The 14,849-nt window shown below is 40.4% G+C and overlaps 1 protein-coding gene across 2 annotated transcripts in view; it reads right to left on the bottom strand.

Moving 5' to 3' along the window:
- Positions 1–14,849, bottom strand: part of LOC135940611 (transcription factor SOX-7-like) — a 75,201-nt gene that overhangs the window by 41,088 nt on the left and 19,264 nt on the right. Inside the window, exon 1 of one of the 2 annotated variants that reach the window (XM_065485617.1) lies at positions 5,204–5,502. The exons of the other annotated variant lie outside the window; for it this stretch is intronic. The gene's annotated coding sequence lies outside the window, so the exon portion shown is untranslated. Of the gene's footprint in view, positions 1–5,203; positions 5,503–14,849 lie in introns of those variants that run through there. 2 annotated transcript variants of the gene reach the window in all.

Raw genomic sequence — 14,849 nt, 5'->3', positions numbered from 1 at the left:
TTTACACCAAACGGCGTCGTTTATTTATATATGAGTGTGTGTGTAGTAAAATCGAGAGCTCGCGGGCGTATTTTAATTATTTCCTCCTCGCGTCGGTGCGTTGTAGTAGGAGGATTGTTATTTCACCTGAGTGCAGGTGAGAGCCGCGAGTCCTCTGCTGCGCTAACGGCCGAAACGAAAATGAGATGCGCACCTGTCACTCCTGCAGGTCAAGAGGGGGAAGCGACTGCGGAAAGGGTTGTTGGCCAGTCGAGCCAACTGCTGTCACGCGATCGAGCAACCTGCCACCCCGTCCAAAATGCATGCACGTATTCCCCCGGATTAGCCTGTTAATGACACCCAGTCTGCTCGTCGGCATAATTATGTAACGTCGAGGCGTGGAGCAAACAACAGGTAGGCGAAAGCGGGAGTTAATCCCTGTCGCACGCACGCACGCTCAGGGTGGCACCTGAGAAAGGGTTTATCTGCTGTGCGGGTGCAATTAAATGCGTGTAAATCACCGCCGCCGGCAAGAGAGAGAGAGAGAGCGAGCGATAAAAAGATGTGTTTTATCTCGCAGCGCGATAAAGAGGAATTTTTATACCTGCGCCAGGGTGCTTTCGTCCTTTTTTTCTTACACCGGCAGGTCGCATCTAAACGCGCGTTTGTTTGCCTGCCTCTCTTATCGCACGCGTGTATAAAAGTGAATTAGCAGCATCCGAGTTGTGCGTGCATTTATGTGCGCGGGGGCTCTCTCTCTCTCTCTCCTAATAGACACCATCCATATTCGCGCAGATAAAACGGAGCCGAGAGACTAAGGAAAAGGAGCTGCGTGACAAAACACACACAACGCACCGCGGCTTTTTATTATAACGACAAACCACACACCGAGCCACGAGTCTGGCGCGATCTCGGTTTTCTTTGACTTGGGGGTGGCGATTTTTTGTTTCATTAAGCTGCCCGTGTTAACTCAACCTATAAAGCTAGATAAGAGGGAACACAACGAGTGCGTGAATCTTTGAGTGCACTTTAAAGATGCCTATCTCCGATAATTTTGATAGCTAAAATGAATGCGTCATCTGCGTTTACGGAAAAGCAAATTTTTAAAAAGGTCATGATCATTTCATAATGCAACGAAAACCTTGAGTCCCAATATCTTTTCTTATCCTAAGAAAACTTATTAGGAATCTCTCCCCGCAAATAATGTAAAATTAAAAACCAGCTCTCTCACTCTTCAATGTGCTAACTATTGCGATTTCTTTCAGCTAGCAGAACCATATTAAAAAATTCCTTCTAAAAATGGTGGTAATCTTGCAATTCATGGATATTTCGATATTTCCTTGACTTAACTACTGATCTTTTGGAAAACATATGTCTGTGGTGTCTGAGAGTGAGACTTTGAAGAAAAAAGAACTATATCACACTGATCACCATATAATCACGCATAATTTCCCATAGGACAGCAACTGTTTCGGTCCATTAGGTCTTGTTAGCAGCACTTCAATCGCAAGACAAAGTACCCATACAGCATAAAACACTGTACGGCGCCGTAAATTCATGGAGCGTGGAAAACAATTACTGCACTTAATTGATTTATGCAGTCGTATATATATGCACTCATTAAGAGAGCTAGAAAAGAATTTCGCAAATCTTGCTACAGAATTTCGCTTGCAAGATTCAAAAGCAAAAAAAATAAATTTAGACATATTTTTTCCAGATTTTTCATTTATATTCTCTAGCGGATTCTAGCGGTCTTGTTTGGTTTGGGCCCGTGGCACCGAGTTTTATTGCTTCTAATTATTATTTTAAGCGCACGCATTGGAGACGGCAGTAAATCGCTCGCGCCTAGTTAAAGGCAGTGCTCGCACGGCTATTCGTACTGAGTACGTTGTGCGTGCCAAGCCGCACAAAGTTAATAGTTGGTCTCGCGAGGTGGGCGAGTTTTCGAGTGCGCGCATGGTGCTGCTTTTAAAAATCACATCTCGTACCACACCCGTGTGCTTTCGAGTTTCCGGTGACCTAACCTTCTCATCATCATGCATTCTGCCCCTTGCCTTGATATGCAAGGTTTAATGCATGTCATGCCTGCCCGACCGTACCCTTTTTATAATTCTGATAACATGCGGTTCGAGCGAGCGAGCGAGCGAGGTGCGCACCTTATGCTGCTACAGCTCTATTTTCTTTTTTTATTCCTGCGCTCGCTGTTTATTCTACTCTCTCGCGCGCGCGTTCTCGCTTGCTTATTATTTTATAATATACGCGAGACGCACTCACTTCTCGTCTGTTGATTCCGAGAGCCATGCAGCGTGTGCTTCTCGCCAAAAGCAGGAAGGAACTTGCGCAAGCTTCTCGGAATCGTCATGCTGGGATTCGGCATTGGTGTGCACAAAGGGCAGAGCTGCTGTTTTCCAGGATAACAAGGAGCCGCTCATGCACTTTTCAAAGGTGTCAAACTCAATTAATCACGATGATCGATTGATTTGACCAACAGCCGCGCGCGCGGTGGCAGTGAGGAGAAAATTATTTCGCGCGACCAATTTGAGAAAGAGAGAGGTAGGTATCATCATCACGCCGTGTGCGAATGAATTGTGCTACCGCCGAGAATACAAACGCCAGTCGCAGTACATATAAACAAACCCGAGCACGACGACGACGGAATAAATTTAATGTGAAAAATAATGATGGAATGGCTGGCAGGCTGGCTAGCCGGCAGGGCTGTCAGGCGCGAACGCAGGTAGCACCGTCGTTGTGGTTTTACCGATCAAAATTCAGACCAACTAAAATCGCTGTTCAGTGGTTTGAAAACATTTAACAAGTGAGCTAACAAGGGGCTGTGTTTACTTTGCTGCTGCGTGTGCGAGAGCAGCGCGAGATGAGGAGCCCGTCACGTTGATTTACGAGGCCTGGCGTCGCTGCTCACACCTCGCGCGCCTTCTGATTGATTCTTTGCGTAATTACGCGCCGAGCTGGCCCCGCGGTGGGCGCTTGATTGATCCGATCCCTCGCGCTCAGGTCTGAACTTAAATAATTGTTTGTCTGCCTCTGCACGGCTCTAGTTCGGCACTGCCCACCCTGGCGAAAATTGAATTTGTGACTCAACGCAAATAGAAATCACTGCGGGTGTGCAGTAAGCAGATCTGGAATATATAATAGTAAGCTAAAAACACGCAATAATTTGTTTATGTTATACACTAAGTTAAAATTTAAAATCTTTCCCCTCTGCTTTCGCAATACTTATGCAATTACCGAAGATTTCGATTTTCTTTTAGTTGAAAGAATCCAACATTACCACAATTTATTCTGATTTCAACAACTGCATGCCAGAATTCAAAACATTTCAGTAAGTGATTTTCTTTTAATTTTCCCTGTGTAATATAGTAACTTTACACTTTGAAATTAAGTAGTTCAAAACATAAAAAAATACTATGATGAATGTTCTACAATTGTTATTATTTATAAAATTATTTATTAAAAAACCTCAATTAATAAACATTTATTTAAACTTCTGTTAAAATTATTATTTTTTTAAATCTAAAGATTTTTATCGGTTTTTTAGTATTTAATTTTTTACTAATTAAATCCCGCATTGACATAATTTTAAGTAAAGTCTAGTGTTGCATCAGATGCAGTTAAGATTAGAGTAAGAGTAGCTTCCAGAAACATTGCTATTAATTGACTAATATCATCCCTCAAATATTTGACAATGATTGCCAGCAAAAGTCACCGGGTGACGATGATAAAGGAATCAAATCCAGCTCTTGCAATTAATTTGCAACCTAGCCAAAGTCTGATAATTAGCAATTTTCAAAACGCAGTTTGTCTTTGCTGTTCTTGTCTTCTTTTTTATATTCCCTTGGAAGCAGATTAGATAAAAGAGTTTTAACGTGCTGACTGCGATTCTGCGGGATGAGACTTTCTCATCGTCGTCGTCATCTCGCGTCGAGCAAAGCGCGTGATGCCATGGGAGCTTTTATTGTCAAAAGTTTTACTTTTCTCCTCTCGTCTTCGTGTGTGACATGCGTGCTCGAAATCATTCGCACGTGGAAGAAAGTTTTTTTGACACGAAAACTGGAAAACAAACTGCACTGCCGTGTAAAAGATAGTGCAGGTCAAACCCGCTCACTGTAATTATTTTCCCGGTTTGATATGCGCCCAGTGATAGTCATTCAAACTCCGCACGTGTGTTCTTTTGGAATGAATTTATTTATCTGAAAATTGTAGTCGCCAGACCTGCCAAACAAAACACCACGGCTGCAGTTTTCGTGCGGCGTTAAAGAGCATTCAAGAAATCTTTCACCTCGCGTAGCTATGATTTTTAATTTAAATTCACGCCTGAGCAAAACACGACTGGGAAATAAGCAGTTTTCATCCATACAAAGTGCGCGGAATGTTTCGCTACTTTATTATCTTGATTGGTTTGCTCTTGATTTATTGCACCATAATTTTCTTTTCATTTGCTCTCACTAGCGACGGGAAATGCATTTCTTTCAACATTAATCGTTGCCTTATCACGGCTGCTTAGCACTGAAAATAAATCTCGTTGCTCGTCGGCGCTGCAATATTCCGCGTTGCTGCTGCTGCTGCAATTCGTAAGCCCCCGCGCGTCCGTGAGTCCGTCCATCCGTCTCACGCATCCAACAATTTCGGCCGAGGATGACGAGAGCACAGGCAGAAGCAATCACCTCGTTGGTTACGCTGCTCAAATTTTCCGCTCTTTTACCGAAAGCGGCGGCAGCACCGAAATAAAAAAGGTCCAAAGCTGCGCATTTTCGGTCAAAAGCAAAGTCGTGGCTGAACGAGCCGCCGACCGCAAACACACCGTAATCATAATAATAAAATAACGAGTGGATAATTTCAGCGCTCAATTTCTCCGCGCGCGGCCAAGAGAGCCCCATACCGACACATCAATCGGCTTAGAAATCGCCGAGAGAAGAAAAGTGCACGCGCGCTCGCTCATCTTTGCTCTAATGACGCGCTGCTGCCGATACGTCAGATCCTCCTCTGCGGAGAAAAAACATAATTTCAACGTCACGCTGCCGGCTGTGACCCTTAACCCGGTGGACGCATCCCTGACTCCTGGTCCCGATAAACCTCGACACAATTCTCGCTCGCTGATAAAACCCCCGCCGGACTGGCCGTCTCCACGCCAAGTGTCACGAGCCTATTTCTCACTCAATCCGGCGTCCCCCGAATTTAAACGCTTCCATCCCCATTAAATACTCACATCAAATCCGGTCTTCGAGCGTCGGACAGGTCGGTTGCTTCGGGAAATCGCACTTCAAGCACTGATAACCAAAAAAAAAACGAAAAAGTCGGAATCCGTCAAACGCGAGTCAGTCCTTCATGGCTGTCCGGTACACTGGACACTGTTCTCTGGACACGGCGGTCGTTTCGGCGCTGGCAGGCGTAGAGAGACAGACTGGGAGACAGAGAGAGCAAGGACGAAACTCGACTCAGTCGGAGCGGCGAACGGTAGGTGTCTGAGACAGCGCACACTTGACTGGTGTGCGGTGCATCTCCGCGCCTCCTCCTCGGCCCGAGAAAGACGGAGCCCCACCTGCTCGGTCCCCCCTACCTGTAAATTAAGCCAGCGTTTTCTGTCTTTTCCATGTAGATTACGCTGGCTCGCTCCGCCCAGTTTTGTGGATGATGATTGGATTATTTGATATGCATGGCCAGTTCATTACGACGCGAATCTCGACGCAGAAAATGACCGGCTCCAGCGGTGCTGCGCCGCGCTGCACCCATTGGCCGTTGGCCGTGCCCGCGCCGGGCAGCGGACAGGTGCATGCAAATCGGACCGACTCTTTGGGTCATTCGCAATTAAACACACGAACGCGCGATAAGACGTCAATACTAATCAGCGGCCACGACTGCGCCCAACTAATATTGCGCCATCATCAAAACATTAATTGTTAATTGTTGTTTATTCCAACACGTGCAGTTTTTGTTTATTTATTTCATTTCCAGGTATAAGAAACTTAACTTGGTACCCTAAGATAATTAAACGCTTAATTCATTGATGGCTATACGATAATATGGAAATTTAACTGTGATTTAAATAAATAATTTAAAAAAAGTGATTTTTCTAATTATTTCCACACTCTGTGAAAATTATTGTAAATATATAGGGTCATTTCTATTCACCATAATTTAGAATCAATATTCAAGCAAATAGAATATTCAGGAAAGAAAAAGAGCAATAATGGGTTGAATTGTCAGAAAAATATCCCAGAAGTTCTTGAAAAAAAGTTTCACTCGAGTTCTGTTGCATTGTTACCAGCAAAATGAATAACAAGGCAAGTTTTTTTTATCGGTGCGCCACTCTTGAGATGGGCGACCCTCTAATAGCGAACAACTCCGTGTTCCAATAATATAGCTGAGCCTCATTATGGAGTCCAGAAAAAGGCCAGCTCGTGTTACTGCCTCCGAACTGGGGTCTTTTATTGAAACGCCAGATATTCGTCCCGTGAAATTAATTCACGCATGTTGGAATGGTGCTAAACTAGCAGCTAGTCGGAAAGCTTTCGCATTTTTCGAATCCTCCCAAATCCGAATGGGCGCGTTATTTCAATTAAAGAGAGTTAAAAACGTAGGCGCAAATCAGCCGGAACTCGACCCCAAACATCCCTCGCATTCTCTCATATAGCAAGTGCACACAAAGCTCTCAACGATGAGAGCCAAATAAGGGACCATTGGATTCAAATGAAACCATTTGTAAATTTGATGGCATTTTACTATTCATAATATCAATGTTGCTTGTACATTAAAATTAAAATGGTGTCAGATCACTTCTTTTAGAATTATAATTAAATACCCCGAAGAAATTTCCCCCACGAGAAATTATTGAAAACATAATATTAAGTGCTTTAATGGCAGATTTTGCAGATGAGCAATAATGTTTTTAAATTGCATAAATACATTTTGATAAAAACCATTTAAATTTATTTTTTCTCTTTTTTGTTTTCAACGATTTATAAATAAAATATTTACTTTTATAAATTAACCTGTAGCAAAAAAAATGATTTTACATTCAATTAATTAAATTAATTAGGTTAATTAAAAACATGAAATCCAGATACTGCAAAGAGCAGTTGCTCTCCCAAAAGTTACCATGGAAATGATTATTTTAATAATTTTGATCGATTTTTCTATTCATATTCTTACTGTGCAGGAAATTAATTCCAAAATTGTTTAGCTAGATTCCTTGCAAACCCTTACATATTTAATAATCGATTGAAAGTCAATCTATAATTACTAATCGAAACTCCAATTGCATGTTTTGAAAAACAAGTGGAATACTTTCAAAGCAATGCCAAGAATGCCAATTGACTCAGTTTGCTTAATTAATTAAATTTCAAAACAAACTAATTATAAGCCGAGCCTTGAGATAGCAACAACGACGCTAAACTCAAGCTCGCGCGCATGTGAGCTCCATGAAAGGTAACAATTATAATCCTCTCTGATTCAAATTAATTGATTATTCAAATCAAGTCACAGAGACACTTTGCAATAAATAGGCCCGTCAGTGTGTGCATTCGAAGCTCACAAATAATCAGAAATGAAATCCAGCTTACGATGATTATATGTATGGATTGCAATTTCAACATGCGCAGTCCAGCGAAAAGCAGGGAGAGCGCGATCCTCTCTTGTCGCCGGCGGAAAATATGGGATTCGCCTCGCACAACATAATGAAGGACCTACCAGGCTGGATTTAATTGCCGCGGCTCATTTGTTCACCACGCATTATTCCTCCGATAAACCAGAGAGCAGATTAAACTCTCCCGCGAAACAAATATTTATTTATCCCCTTGAGTAAATTCATTCCAATTAGGATAAGCAAGCGCTCGGCGCGCATAAATAAGATCCGCGAGCAGGCGGAGGGAATTTTTACAATTATTTTGAAATACGATTTGCCGGGATTATTTGTAATTGTGCAAGGCTGCTTGCTTTCCTCCTTTGTCGGCCTTGCGGTGGACAAAGGCGCCGATTTGTGCACATAATTAATTAAAATTACACGAGTCTAAAATCGGGGCGTCGGTGCCGTTTCGTGCGTTTAATTATCGCAGCCATTGGAACACGACCACTCCCTGGCTGCTTTTGACTCTCGACACGTTATGTATTTATTTGTGTGTCGCGGCGCAAGCGTGCGCGTTCATTTCTTCTATAAATTGCAACACACTTAATATGCGTTTTCGAATCCGTCGCGCGACCGAGCTGCTGGTGATTCATGATATTTACATGTGTATTCGATTCGACAGGCTTGCCGAGTGATTTTGGGCCCACGTGGATTTCCAACGGAAGCTCTCCTTGGCCTCCATAACTTCATGACACAGTGGATTATTACCTCGTGACGCTCAATCCAATGAATTCGTCGTCATAATTGTGCAATTTCACAATCACTGAGTGTGATTTTAATAATAAGTTTTCTAATGAGTCTCATTAATGCATTAAGCTTGGAAAATCGATGAAGGGGTAAACTAAACTTGAGAATTTTTTCTACGTCTTGAATTTGATTATTTGGATCAAAGTAATGACGGATCTGTCCGATTTTGAAATAAACATTCTAGCCAAAAATTCGGCCAAAAATTGATATTCATTTGGCTGTCTCATTTTTTCCTATGGAATTGCAACCATGCTTCGCCCGCTTACAAATTTTCAGTTTTTCTGAACCTTTGAGGAACGCACAAATTTCAAGGGTAAAACATTGTGAAAATAAAAAATCAGAACTATTTACTCGCAATCAAAATATTCTATGATTTTATTCTGAAATTTATTGGCTGCTAATATTTGGTAAGTGTAAAATGGTTGGTTTAATCAGTTCCAAGACTATAATGTTGCCTTCCTTCACCTCCTTTCACACTTCGTTTTATTTTTAAGTTTGTAGACGGAAGAGAAAATAAATTTCTCAAAATATTTGTTATTTTTTTTTGTGAGTCGGGAAATCGATCTAAAAATTCAAGTTGTCAACTATATAAAAAGACGTCTAAAATTTACAACCCTTTGTATGGAACTGGCACTTACATTGAACATTTTTTGATGTTTGCAGTATTTCTAATTTTTATTTTAGAAAGATCTACCATACTCAACGAAGGAATTTAATTTATTTCACTTTATTCTTTTGAATTTAGTTTTAGCATCATGACATGTAAATGTATTTGCAGGTCAAATAATACACCAGAAAAAACAAGTTTGGCCCAAATTAAACGATAAAAATTACACTCCGCGCCACGTTAACTCTCGCTGTAACATAATTCTACCAAATAATTTGCATTCGCGTTTATGTATATTTCATAGGGAGACCTCCTTCGCGGTGATTTCCATAGGTAAAGAAGTCACCTTGTTATTTTCACGAGAGTATCCGCGTTGTTTTACAGTCGTCCGGCCGCTTTGTGTTTGCATATACACGTATTTTATGATTTCGCGTCGCACTGGAGTAGCCTGGCTGTCCTATGCGACTGGGTAAAATACATGTATTCAAATTTAATTAGCGGCAGCATACTTGCGAGTCATTATGGGCACCAGGAATTCACAACAAAAGAATAAAAATGCTCGACTGCGCACGAAATGGCAATAAAAAAGCAACACGTTTTTATTAAAGGTGATTTACATTTTTAATTCTCTCCACTGCAATATTATTGCATGCGTCTTTGCGAGATGCAATAATTGGCGATTGAGTCATGTGGTCATGTGACGAACGCAATTTGAATTTTTCCACGGGGGAACCCGTGGCAGCTGAAATTTAATATGCGTCGCACTGTGTTGAGTGAATCATTTAGTGAAAATTAATCCTCCGACTTCTATTCAATAAGTAGCACGTTTCGAGTTTTTTTATGAATGTGAAGAATTATGTTTAATATTTACATTTTTTTACTGTAAATAATGTTTTAAATATCATGAGCAGTAAAAAACAAAAATGAGATTTTCTACCGAATTTTAATATGACTCAACTTGAAAGCTTATTTAGCTAATTGATTTGAAAGAAATGAATTTGTCTGTATTTTAAAAAGCTCTAACCTAAATTCTGGTTAAAATTTAAAAAAATACAACGGGATCATTTCCTCAATTATGAATTTAATTTTTAACTGATGGAATTATTAACATATTTTTATATTTAAATTAAAAATTATATGCATGCATATCATCTAATAAAAAATTAATGTATTAACACACGTAAAGGTATAATCCGAGAACGAATTCAATTTTAAAGTGGCACTATTCTTCATTATGTTAAGCTAAAATATAAGTCTATGTATTGTCTTCAAATTCATTATTCAATTAAAATAAACATTTTTCCTATTCAAACTTCTATGGAAATAAGTCTTTTAGTTTTTTATGAGAGTAAATTCTTCAAGGATTCCTTAGTATGGTTTGATCTAGTCAAAATTTATTTAATATTTAGGCGTGAGATGTGTTAAAAGTGGTTTAATATCAATGTCTATTTAGTGACTATTATCCTCAGAACAGGAGAAAAGCAGGAAACCACGCAGCAAGTGAGTACAATATTTATATGCAATGCTGTAATGTTTTGAAATTGTAGCCTCTTGGGGCGTCTTGTCTCCATTTCGGTTATTAATCGAGTATTCGTCCACATCTGTCATGGACAAAATGTATCAGAGCAGGTGCTTGACCCTGTTCACATTATATGCGCTGATCGGATCGAAGTTGTAAACCAAAATCAGGCTCGGTACGGCTGTCAATGTTTGTTATTCTGAAAAATTATTCAAATGGTGGTCCCGGCGCGAGCGATAATCAGCACACGGCGGAGGAAGTTGATGAACCGTTTTGCTCTCTTCACAGAGGCCGCCCGCCGCCGCCGCTGCCGCCGCCGAAAAGGGGCCGATCGTCTTTAATTGTGTAGTGCGGCCGGCGCGGCTGCATTCGGCCGACCACCCATCTAGTGACTCACAATCACAATTTTATCGAGATTCACGTCGCGTTGAGTCCCGTGCGCTGGGAATTTACATGTTCATCCGTCACAATGTGCACTCCAATTACATCTCTCGAATGATTAGAGGATGATTCTGCCGCGCTTTCCTTGGAAAATGCGATTCGATTGACTATTCTTTATCTCAAATTGTATTTCGTCCCCTTTTTCGCCGGGCTCTGCTCCATCCGTATGTTTGCTCGGAAAAAAATTTAAATTGGATGTTGCAATTTGCTTCGGCAGATTTCTAAAGTGCAATATTCTTGCTGCTTTCGTGAGCAGACAAATTGGACCAAATTGGAACGAGAGCGACAGTTTTGCCTAAGTCAATTGAATGCACTTAAACGAAAGCAAAAAGCGATGAGCATGCATGCAATGCACTTTCTTTCTGTCTTTATGCTTTCAAGTGCAGCACCCTCATCGCGTCGTTGCGTGTCGCAACTCTTTAAATTATTTTGTCAACGAGCGACAAGTTATACACATGCCACTGTAAATATCAGCTCACTTTCATCTCGCGTAAGGATCGCCGCGCCCTTTCTCTGCGTGCATGTTTGTGTCACGCCGAAATACATTTATACTTTCCTTCTTGATTCCAGCCAATTAGGGAAAAAACTTGCGATTTCGATGCGTGGGCGGCACGGCAGCTCCATTACATATACCCAAATGTGTACATTGGACATTGGCAAAAAGCGATAAAAATTGAATACAATTGTTTTCAATTGAGCCAGTTGTCACCAGGAATGTGTGTGCTTTTGCAATTATGCGTCGGAGCATTAAGCATGAAAGTCAAGGAAAGTGGGCTTGGCAAACAATTTCAGTGTTACTGACACTATCTTTTAGATGTCACATCGCACATCCTTGAAGATGAAAGTCAAGCTTACTCTCATTTCACAAACTAATTAATTTTGGCACTGCACACTTCTTTTAAAACCAAAATTTTGTGCAAAAAAATTAAATGAATTTTAGATCAAAATAAGAGAACATTCGTGACAATAGAACTGCAATTAAAAATAAAATATTTTTACCTAAAATACTGTCGTTTTTTTAATTTAAATAATTGCCACATTTAAAAAAATCAAATAGGAAATTAAATTTGGACACTATATTCCATCTCTTTGTCTATTCCATCTCTTTATCGCGAGGTATGATTTAATTTTCCTCCCAATCAGATTCGTGACGTAGGAAAAGATTTCATTTATTTGAAATCATGAATTTTATGGCGATTTGGTGTCGAATGCAGGAAGATAATCATTAATCGGAGATTTCTTTTATTTTATTTTCACTGAATCAAATACATTATTGATAATAAAGAAAGTGGAAAAAGGCACACCAATTTACAAGTGATGAAGTCGCTGAAATGTCGGCAAATCAAAAGATAATTGAGTCATGCCTACGCTAAAACAAACTCACACACTAATTTTAAATCTATCGCTACAGATGATTTTTTGATTCAGACAGGAAAAATCTAGACGGGATGTTATTGAAGGGGCTGGGGAAAATTATTCCCCTGCTTGTCAATCCTAAACTCGATTCATAGATAAAACTCCAATTATTTCAGTTACTCAAAAATGTATTTGCTTTGATTTGCTTAAACAGGATAACGTGATTTAAAATGATAATGTTTTTTTAAAATTTAATTCTAAAAATGAATCATTCATTCACTTGAAACAAGGCATTTAAAGTTCATGCTAAACTTCATGCAAAGGAAATTTTAATTTTTTTACCTTCACAATTTAGGATATTTTAATTTTATCTCTCGCAGATGCTCAATTATGTTCAGCTGTAATGTAAAAATAAGCTTTATTTCTCCTTAAGGATGTTGTTATAATGAGGCTAAACATTTTTACGGCAGTCGAAAAAATTTAAGGACTAGTTGTGTGATATGGCAAATTTGGCACTTTTATTTGCATTTACAGGCCAGGGTTTTTCTACAGCTCTTCAAAGGTTTGCTTTGAGATAAATTTGAAAAGACCATAGCAGTCATGAGACACAAATCAGAGCTAAGCCAATTGACCTTTCACGATGCGCGTCGCGTCTTTTTGCCAAGCAGCTTTGCCAAATTCTTTTTTCGCCACACTCTCTAGCGGAGAATCTTTATGTCTTTTCAGAAAGGGGAATTAAACGCTAATTACTAAACCACAAGACTATATGAAAGTGCTGGCGACAGTTTTCTGGATTTTAACGCTCTGAATCGCGGCAAAGCACACGAGATGGAAATACAAATAAAAACGTGACAAAAAGAAACGATGGAAAGACGCATAGAGGGACGCGGAGCGTGACAAAAAAATAAGCGACAGCCAGCTTCGAGAGTTGATTTGATAATTGTGATGAATTCGTAATGTTGTAAACCGCATTCTGAATATGCGGTGCTATGGCCGAATGGATATCTGTACGACGACAGCAGCGATATAGAGTTTCAGCTTTTGATTGGCGAGAGGAGACATCATCACTCTTCCGAAGAGTGATTTTTATATCTCTATCAAGCAATCAATTGTGACGCATTTTGTCGTTTCTACGTTAAGGCCAGGGGAAGAATTCGGGAAACATTTTAACAGTCTGCTGGATCGCCACGCGCATGAAACGGCAAATAAAATCTGTCAATGCCGCACACCGCTAATCTGTCATTGTGAAAAGCCGCGCCTCATATCCGGCACTGTATTTTATTGCCGCCTGTGAAATCAACTGTATTATTAATTGTGAAGTGCGGATTAAAAATATACGTACTACCGGAACTGAATCAAATAAAATCTGGCCTGACATAAATTTAATATATTCACTCATATATGATTAAACTGGAAAGAAAATATTTCCACGATCTTTTTCACACGTTGTTTAAACTTTGCTTTTTTTGCTCTTTTGGCATTTGGTTTTAATGATGCAGCCCTATTAGGCGCGTAAGACAAATATAGTTTATTAAGACGCTGCAGCATTCCTGCGTGTGTCGCATTCCCCGGTGTCATAAATGCAAAAGCAGCAGCTGCCTCGTCTAGACTTTCTTTCCTCGTCAGATATCCACCCCATATGCAACAAAACATAGGGCAGATTTGAGCGAGCGGAGAACAAAAAAGCACTGGGGCGGGTTTTTACGTTTGGAGCCACTTTATTTAATGTTGATGGATCTCAATTATCGAAGAAGTCGCTCGCGTTTAATAAGGAGGAATGGAAAGAGGTGATCTATTTCTAAAAACAAACCACAAATAACCCGAACGATGATGTTCTATCCCTGTTTTAACTTTTTTATTCCCGCGCTACTCTCACCGCGCGCACACATCCAACTGTGAAAGCTTGAGTTCGGCTCAAATTATAAACGGGTTGTTTGTGCCAACAGACGGACTTTTAGAGTTCAACAATTTGATTGAAACCCAAAAAATGTTGAACCAAAACCACTTAATCCCAGAGCAAACAGGGACTTGACTCGTTGAGATATTTTCCATGCATGGACGCGGACAAAAGTTATAATTTATGATGCAAAGTTAGATCATCGTCGCTTTATTCTTTTAGTGCGCGGAGAGAGGAGAGGGGCAAGGCTCGGGCAATTTAACGCCTTATTTATAATTTCTTAAGGTCCCATTGTGGATTAAGCTGCGAGGAAAAACTAGATCCAACGTAAGGGGCGTTTGTTGTGCGAGTGTTGCGGTGATTTTGATTTGTGGCCACCTTTTGTGGCGGCCGAAATACAAACAAACAAAGGGCCCCACAGAGAGCGAGCGTGTGATATACGTATTCTTAATTCCCCTTGGTGCGAGAACAGCACTACTTCTTCTTTCGTAGAAATTTTACGATGATGCGTGTGTTTTAACAAATTACTCGGCAGTCCCATTAAAAGTACACTCTTCTTCGGAACACACACACAGGACGCTGGCTGGCTGAGTTCGTTTTGGCCGCTGTTTTGTTCGGGGATAATAATATCATCGGACGCGACTCTTTCTCATTCTATGATGTC

This window comes from Cloeon dipterum, chromosome 1 (assembly GCF_949628265.1).
Source record: "Cloeon dipterum chromosome 1, ieCloDipt1.1, whole genome shotgun sequence".
NCBI classification, from domain to species: domain Eukaryota; kingdom Metazoa; phylum Arthropoda; class Insecta; order Ephemeroptera; family Baetidae; genus Cloeon; species Cloeon dipterum.
The sequence above is the reverse complement of the archived record's forward strand: the minus strand, read 5'-3'. Positions and strand labels throughout refer to the sequence as shown.